This window comes from Pholcus phalangioides, unplaced genomic scaffold (assembly GCF_987345545.1).
Source record: "Pholcus phalangioides strain wild (caught in Gottingen) unplaced genomic scaffold, Ppha-v1.0 ptg000010l_1, whole genome shotgun sequence".
NCBI classification, from domain to species: Eukaryota; Metazoa; Arthropoda; class Arachnida; order Araneae; family Pholcidae; genus Pholcus; species Pholcus phalangioides.
In genome coordinates, this window is record NW_028301603.1 from 36,770,902 (window position 1) to 36,780,232 (window position 9,331).

Sequence of the window (9,331 nt, forward strand, 5' to 3'; positions counted from 1 at the left end):
CACTATTTTTATGACATTTTGAAACCAACCCTAAAATTAAGCGGCCCTGTGCAACTGCACCCTTCACTCCTGCTGCAGTCCAGCTGTCAGGAACGTCTTTTCAACTTTTTTGGTGGGGGGGCCAAAAAACATGTACTCATTGTATGTATATATACCATTTTTGGTGCATATTTTCAAAAGCCTGGGGGGAGCAATGTCCCCCCCCCCTCCTCAAATGACGGCCCTGCCAGTCCTTTCTTTCAAAGCGAGCACGACTCAGGTCTATCGCCATGGGCAATTTACTACCTAGAGAGTTGTGCCGGAAGTGTAAGTAGTGTGTACTTAACAGTCTGAGTGTGTATATAGTGTTGTGCTTGATTTTTCATTGTTGGAAATTTTTGAAGTTGGGAACCACAAAAAACCAACTTCGGCCGACCACCACTGTGGCGACGATGGGGCTCGAACCAGGGTCCCCACGATGAGAGTCCATCGCTATGACCACTCAACCACCACAGCGGCTGAGTCCAACGCTTATCCATCCAGCTATAGATGCCACTGAACACATCCCTAACCTTTCTTGAAATAGTTGTAGTAGTACTTCACATTCGAGCTATGTTTCGGAAAGAGAACATCTGATTTTATAGACCTTAATACTGTGAAAATTACAATATCACCGAATATTTGTTATTTCCAATATTCACACATACAGCAATTCTCGTTACATAAGCGATATTTTTAATGTTATTTTGGTATTGCATGTTTACTGGAATGAAGAAAAAAAAATTATTGAAAATCAATACTTTGTAATATCTGATTTCATTATAAACAGGCTCGACTGTATTTCTTCTGCTCACAAAAATCTGCTGCTCTTTCTAAACTTTTGAATCACTTGATATATTCAAAAAACTGAAATTCACATGAAGTCTGAAAGTTCCGCAGAGTTCTTTTCACATTCTCGCATGTACTCAGCGTTGAAGTGTCGGCAGTTTATTTCTCAAGGCATATTTAGATAATTCCTTTTTCTGTTTCTCACATTCACTATGATAGTTTCTGCTGATGCCGTTTCATGATGAGACTCAACATATTAACTGCCGAAAGCCTTTTTTTTCTGTTTATCATATTTGTGTGAACAAGATGTTTTTGGTTTCGCGGAATCTATTTCTACTTTGATGATTTGGTTTTTAACCCTTCAATGCAAGAACGTTCATTTTATTAATCTAAAATTAACCCTTTTTTTTATCTACATGTTTTTAATTTGAGTTGGCTAAATCGCAAGAAAGCTATCGATTAACTTTTTTCTGATGCTGATTAATTCTCATTGGCCACGCCATGCATTGGAGGATCGAGTTAATCATTTGTTTCTATTTGTTTACTTGTACTGTGATAAACAATAAAAAAGAAATTATATCCTGTGATCATGACTTACCGAATATTTATATTAGTCAAATTACAATAATTATACATGTTTTTCTTTTAACGATCATCTTATCTTCCTTCGTGGCCATAGTCGATGTTATCGATGTCTTGATGTCTGTGTGTGTGTGTGTGTGTGTATTTTTTGTATATTTTCTTGTTTGGTCAGTGGCATCTGTAACAAGTACTTGATGATGATGACTGGAATATTCCATTTTCAATTCGATTCAATCAAAATTTCATCGGAGACTATTTTCGAAACGGTAATCATCTCATCATTCGCATACTTATGCCACTGCTGTTTTTAATCATACGTGTGATTTGTCTTCTGTACAATGTTTATCTTTCTCGTTTCGGTTATGTAACTAAAACTTGTGTTTGTGTACCCTCCTGCCCTTTACATTGTTTTGTCGCTAGAATATAATGTACTAATTCGCTACTCGGGGTGATTTCTGCCCACATTGTGGGTGTAAATGAAAGAAACAAAATATTTAAAATGAGATTTAAAAAAAAAGGCCTTGAATAATATATATTGATATAGCGAGTCTATATATGTATGCAAACGTTGCAAATATATATATGAAAGATATATATTGAAATCAAATTGTAGATATATATATATATATATATATACAGTGCCCAAATAAAATTATGTAAAATGGTCGAATAATTTCCTCTTTTCGATTTAGTGTAGATTTCAGTTTTGATCGGGATTAAATCAAGTCAAAAAATGATTATGTATACAGGGTGTCCTGTAAGTGTTAATGCGGCTTTTATCTCATCAACCATCCACTTTTCCGAACTTTTCTTAGATTTTTGAATCTGAATATATCTCAGCAAATATTGTACTTAAAAACATTGAATTTTTGTTGTTAGCCTCAGGGGAGGCAGACAAATTGGAAATTAGAGGATGGAAAGGAACCGTATAAAAATTTAATTTTTTATTTTGTTACGCACTCTCAAAACTGGTAGAGAGTAATTTTTGAATGCCTTTTAAAAAGCATTTTCTAAATTGAAACTGTTCTACGACGGACGGTTGATGAAATAAAGGCCTGATTAGCACTTACAGGACACCCTGTATAAGAGTTAATGGAAGAGTTCTACAAAATGTGGAAGTGCCTGGGGTGCGATGAGGACCTTTTAATATCAGTTCGTCAGTTTTACCACTGCAACTCCCAGGGGCGTCTTAAGAGAGAGTGCGGCGCACCCGGGTTAGATAAAATGATTACCATGGGTGTATGTCGCCCTTCAAATAGTCAGTGGTCCAGTCCCCTCCACATGGTAGTAAAATCCAACGGTTCATGGAGATGCTGCGGCGATTATAGAGCTCTCAACGCGAAGACGGTTCCTGACATATAGCATTCGGAATATTATGGATCTGCACGGTAAGTGCATCTTCTCTACCATAGACTTGAAACGCGCTTATCAAATACAATTGTCTGCTTCCGATGTACCAAAAACTGCTATTGTCACCCCTTTCGGACTCTGAATTTAACGTCCTCAGTTTCGGGTTCCGAAACGCAGCGCAAACGTTTCAGCTCTATATAGACGAAATATTGCGAGGACTTCCATTCTGTTTCCCTTATCTAGACGACCTGTTAATTGCATCTTCAAACCTTGAAGAGCTCTCTCATGAGCGTGAAGTCTTGAAACGTCCGTCAACACGGATTAAAAATCAATATCGACAGTGCGTGTTCCCATGCAGTTCAATCAAGTTTCTAGGACATTCAGTCAACTTGTAGGGCATTAAACCTCTACCAGCCAAGGTCGATGTCATTGACTCTTACCCAAAAACAAGGCAGAACTTCGCCGATTTGTCGCATGGTCAATTTTTACCAAAAGCAGCTGCGACACAATTGCCACTGCGTATAGTACTTTGAAATTGTACACGTCATGACAAAACACCTTTATCGTGGAAGCAGTTCTTTCGACACATCCGAGGCCCTATTCCCCAATCGCAGTCGTGACATGCCAGCAACATAGCTATTGGCTTATTCGTCAACCTGCGCATCCGGGTGTTAAATTCACTGTTGAAATGATTATCGACAGATATGCATGGCCGTATCATCCAAAAAAAGGACATCCGAAATTGGGCTCAAGCGTGCAACGCCTGTCAGAGGTCAAAAATTCATCGTCATATCAGCCCTCGTATTGGACAGTTCGTATCTCCATCCCGACAATTTAGTCACGTTCACATCGACATAGTGGGCCGTTTCCATTATAAGGTTTTCGATACTGCCTCACTTGCATAGATCGCTTTTCAAGATGGCCCGAAGCCATTCCTATAGCAGATATAACTGCTGAGACTGTTGCTAAGGCTTTCATACATATCTGGGTTGCACGGTTTGGAGTACCAGAAGTGATCGTTACCGATCAAGGCCGACAATTTAGAGTGATCTATTCCGGTCTCTCGGCAAACTACTGCGGATCAAACAAAATCGTACCACTCCATACAATCCGGAAGCGAATGGTGCCGTTGAAAGGTGGCATCGCGTCCTTAAAGCAGCGATCAGGTGTCATTCCTCAACAGAATGGGTGGCAGTACTGCCAATCGTTCTTCTAGGACTAAGAGCGGCATACGAGCCAGAACTGGAATGCTGCACATCTGAACTGGTATATGGTGAACCTATCAAACTCCCTTCCGAGTTCTTCTCAGCTTCCAACACGAATGTCAATGAGAAACAGTTGCTCACTGAGTTCTGACAACACTTTTCGAAAATTCGACCTGTCCCAGCGTCTCAACATAATAAATCCAAAGCAGTCATCCATATTGAACTTTATCATTCCACTCATGTTTTCCTTCGCAATGACGCTGTCAAGAAGCCGTTTCACAGTCCATATGATGGGCCCTATGAAGTGCTCGCAAGGCGCAATAACGTTATTGCGCGAAAAAAAAAATTTTTCAGAAAGAACGCATTACACTCATTTTTTTTTTCCATTATTTCACGGGAACGCGTTGATAGCCTGGATCGCAATCAAACACGATCCATTGAGAGGGAGTGGCATTTAAATTAATGTTGCAAAATTCATAAATTATTAATAATAATTATTGCGTGGTCCACCTGCTGACACTTCTGAGTTATATCTTCATTTTGACATTTTATTTTTTCGTCCTTTATACCTACAAGGGCTTTAGGACCGCTTTAAAAGACAAATTTACACTATACAAATACAACGCCACAACAGGCAAATTGCCCAACGAGGTGGCTGACTGAACATCATGGATCCCCGAGCCATTTTTTGGAGGCCCTACCTACTACTGCTACGCCACACATGCACCCCCCCCCGGAACCCCCAACGAATCGGTACATGTGGGAATGTGCGTGTACGTGTAGTGAAACCTGACGTGAAGTTTTTTTTGTTTCTCTGTAATGCTTGTTGTGTATAGTGCTGCCATCTGCCACCAGTTTTTCTAACTATGAGTGAAGTGTTATGAATGAATGATTTATCGTTGTAGGACTGTTGCTCTCTGTGGCGAGACTTTTTAACGGGGAGATTGGCTCGCATTTGCGCCTTGAAGTTGGGAACCACAGAAAACCAACTTCAGCCGACCACCACTGTGGGGTTTGAACCCGGATCCTCGCATCGTGAGTCCGTCACTATAACCACTCGACCACCACAGCGGCAAACAATATACATGTAAATATGTGAGTATATGAATGCAAAATTTACATTAAAGATGGTAGAATTTGCACAAACCTTACAAGATCGGGATGGGGGAAAGTCACACTTGGAAATTCTAACCAAAATACACATAGAGAAAACAAAATATAAAATTTCAAAGAGAGAGAGAGAAGAAAAAACCCCACACAAACAAGAACTATGAATTTTCTTTTCCATTCAAATGCTTCTCGCATTCTAGAAAATAAATAACTGCGGTATACATAACATAAAAAATATCTCATTTCACATGTGATGTGAATACAGAAACAGAAAAAAAATCAAAATTAAACGCAAATTAAAATCTGTTACATGCATAAAGATATTTTTCAAAAGCATGAACAAATTGTTCGACATTCGCCTTTAATAAATTCATCCAAGACAAGCAATTGACATTTGGAATCGAGAGGCTAACAGCAAATTGACGGCGTCGTTCAATCCAATGTTTACAAATGAAAATGAAATGCAGCGAAGTCTCAGGATCTGAACAATGGTCACAGATCGGAGATGAAATCTGATTTATTCTATGTAAATAATCTTTGGTAGGTGCTCTGTTTGTAAGTAAACGATAAAAAAGTGTTTCATATTTTCGACTGTGAAAAAATCGTGAGTATAATTTAACAATTATCTCTTCTTTTGAGGCCCTTCGGACACGGCCCGGGGGAGGGAGGCATGCGTTAAGACGGCACTGCATAAGGTTTGCACCAGGCGTACTCCTTTTTCTGTTTTGAATCTGGCAACCCTATTCGCGAAGACCACAAAATCCGTATTTTCACTATTTCCATACTGTCCGAATTTTTTGTGGAAAGAAATAATTATTTTTTTCTACATGAAAAAATCGATTATTGCAAATGTACGAATTTTGTTACCGAAATTTTCGTTTCATAAAAACATTTTATGCTAAAAAATAACGAACTCTCTCTCTCCCTCTTTCATCATCGCATGAGTTGTCTGAAATTTCGGGATTAGATGGCAGCACCAACAGTATATAAATCAAGCCTCAGATTCTCTGTCGTCTGCTTCTGTCCAGGTTCCTTGTTTTGGACATCTCCTTGTGGCCTGAAAAAATTACTGAACTGAAAGTTCAAACTGCCAGTTCTGTTTGTGGGCTTAGCTTGCAGGGAACCGAACAAAATGTCTGTCGTCTGCTCGTTGAGAGGTTTTTGTTTTGGACGTCTCCTTATGCTCAAAGAAAATAACCGAACTTTAAGTTTAAATTTTCAGTTCAGTTTATGAGCTTTGTTTATAAGGAACTGAGAGGAATGAAGAATATAGTTTTTTACTTCATCACCACATGAGTCACTTTTAAATTTGAGATTAGATGGCAGCACATTACTATGAAGTGGAGTGTGGGAAAAATTCTCTTTACGATCTTACCTGTCGTCTGCTTGTTTCGAGGTCTTTTGTTTTGGATGTCTACTTGGGTCTTGAAAAAATAACTGAGCTGGAAGTTTGATCTTTCAGGTAAGTTTATAAACTTTGTTCATGGCCCCCACAAGGGGTGGGCTGACAAGGCTCCAGCCCTGGGGCCCGGAAAGATTTTCAGCATTTTTTTTTTTTTTTTTGCTTTTTCACGCTATAAATTCATCATAAAGGGGCCCGTGAAAGTGTGGTCGGGGGGAGAGGCCCGCAAAAGATCTCAGCCTAGGAGCCCTGCTCTAGGATGTGGGGGTCATGGCTTCGTTTATAAGGAGCAAAGCTGAATGAAGAATTTAGTTTTTATACCTGAGCTTCGTCATCACCACATAAAGCACTTCTGATTTTGAAAGTACCAACAATATTTATAAAAATGAATGTCTTAAGGTATTCTAGAGTATTAAATTAATTTTTATTCCCTAAAAATTGTTAGTGCCATTGTGAATTCGCGGCAAATGCTACAAGGCAAAAAAAAAAAACAAACAAAAAAACTGCTATTGGTGGACGGCGTAACGTTTCGAGTCACCCGGTATATACGGGACTCATTACTTCCTAGATAAAATATCTACAGGACGTATTGGCCTAGAGGGAAGACTGGATGCATTTATCGCACCCACGTCCTGCAGCAGGGGTCGCTAGGCTAGGATTTTTATTGGGGCCTTAGAGGCCAGATTTTTCATCGGCTGGACCGTAGCGGGAGGGGGGTCGACCAGAAATGTGAAAAAATGACCGAAAAGGGGGGGGGGGCAAATCTATTGTTCTATCACTTTGGTCCCCCCCCCCCCCGAAATAAAAGTGGTCCCCCTCCAAACAAAATTTCTGGCTACGGACCTACGCCTAGGGACGGTTCTATTATCATATTTTTGTTTTTTACTACCGTAAATTCACATTAGAGGGGCCGTAAAAGATCCCAGCTTAGGGATCCCACTGCAAGATGTTGGGGGAGGGCGCAGATTTTTCCACAGGACAAGTGGCCTATTTCTCGGGGCCTCATAATTTTTCGGGCCTCCAAATTATAACCAAAATATTTTACCTCAGTGGAAGCCAGTAACTTATTTTGGAAGGGGCAGCCCCCCTCAAGTACAAAAGGAGCCTCGTGATAATGAGATCTGGTTACAATTTTCAGTAGTTTTGAAGGCGGGTATTTCTAGCTTGGTGAGAGAGAGAGGGTGGCAGAAAAATCACTTTGCCAGTGCGGGTCTATGGTGCACTTAAGACGGCAGTGCGGGAGGTAGATGGGGGTGTAACCAAAAGATAGAGCAACAAACTCTTGATCATGTTATCCCATCTCCATCGGCTATTTTCCTCGCATTTTGGGTAGGAGAAATCCCCTCCTCTTCACTGTGATCTTAGTAGTTGACTTTAATCCTTGCTTTTTGGCTATCATTGGCCCGTTTATATCAAAGTGGGGCTCTTGAAAAACCACCACGTACTTTTACAGAAAAACATGTCAACCAATACTTTCTAAAAACGACAACGACGTATCATCAGGGCTATTGCCCGAAATGCCCGGGAATGTAAAAATTTTGACGAGGCATGCATTTTTCTCACACAACCACCACGTGACCTATTATTGCATAAAAAGTATTTTATCGTGTATGTAAATTTTTGTGGATTTGTCCAGCTCTTTTTATATTATCTATCCACACATTCAGAAAAGAAACCATAACCGTACTCATAACCAGGGACGATTCTTTGGCCGTGGGACCTGCTAATACCTTCTAGAGCAGGGGATCGATGTGCCGGGAGAAGCGAATTGTGTAAGTTCGTTGGATCGTCCCGTATTTTACGGGACAGGAAAATTTTTCAATATTATTAGGTTCTTACCTATCGCCTCCACCCCTGGATCAGTTCCTGAGAAAAGGCAGACATCATCCTCGGCTTTATTCGCAGCTGAAGATCTCTGCCTCAGCTTTATTCGCAGCAGAAGATCTCTGCCTCGGCTTTATTCGCAGCTGAAGATACCTGTACCACCCAGGTCCACCCAGGGACGTAGCGTGTCTTCTCGGGGCCCCGGGGCAGATTTTCTTGGAGCCTCTTGAAAAGATTTATTATCATGCAAAATAAGTGTATATTTTTTTGTAAGCCCCTTCCAATTCGCTCGAGGGAGTACTCTGGTTGCCCCAGCCCTTTTACGGGCCAGGGTCCACCCGGGGGGGGGGGCTCTCATAATAATAGGATTTGGTGAACTTTTTTTCGGAGCATTTTTCATGCAAATTATTAGGTGAGCATTTCCAGCCAGGGGGGGGGGGAACTCAGATATATCACTTTGTTAGGGGTTGTCTTAAGAGCACGCACCATGGTTTCCCGGGCCAAGTGATTTTTCCAAGGCCCAACCTGGCAAATTTACATGTCTGCTCCTCGAAAATTTCAACTATATCTCATTTTTGTGGGGGCCCCACAGGCCATGCCCGGGTGGGTCCATGCGTTAAGACGGCACTGCTGACAGGGCTCCAGCCATGGGATCCGGGAGAAAAAAAAAACAATCATCTTTTTTTTTCACGCAATAAATTCATTACAGAAGGGCCCGTGAAGAGTCTGGCTTGGGTCCGCTAAAGATGTCAGCCTAGGGGCTCTGCTCCAAAATGTGGGGAGGGGGGATGTGGGATTCAAAAAAATAAAGAAAAACATTCTGAAATACGGTTAGAACTACATTTGAAAATGTAGATTAATTTACTTAATTATTTAATCACTACAGCATATTCTGCGTAACACGATCCCACTTAAAAAGTTTTCTCGCTTAGTACGACTTTTGCGTGATCCTAACTTTTATTAACACTTATTGAAATTTCCCGTTTAAAACGTTTTCCCGCCAACAACGTTATTCATGAGTTTTTGGAAAATGTTGTAAAAGGGATTCACT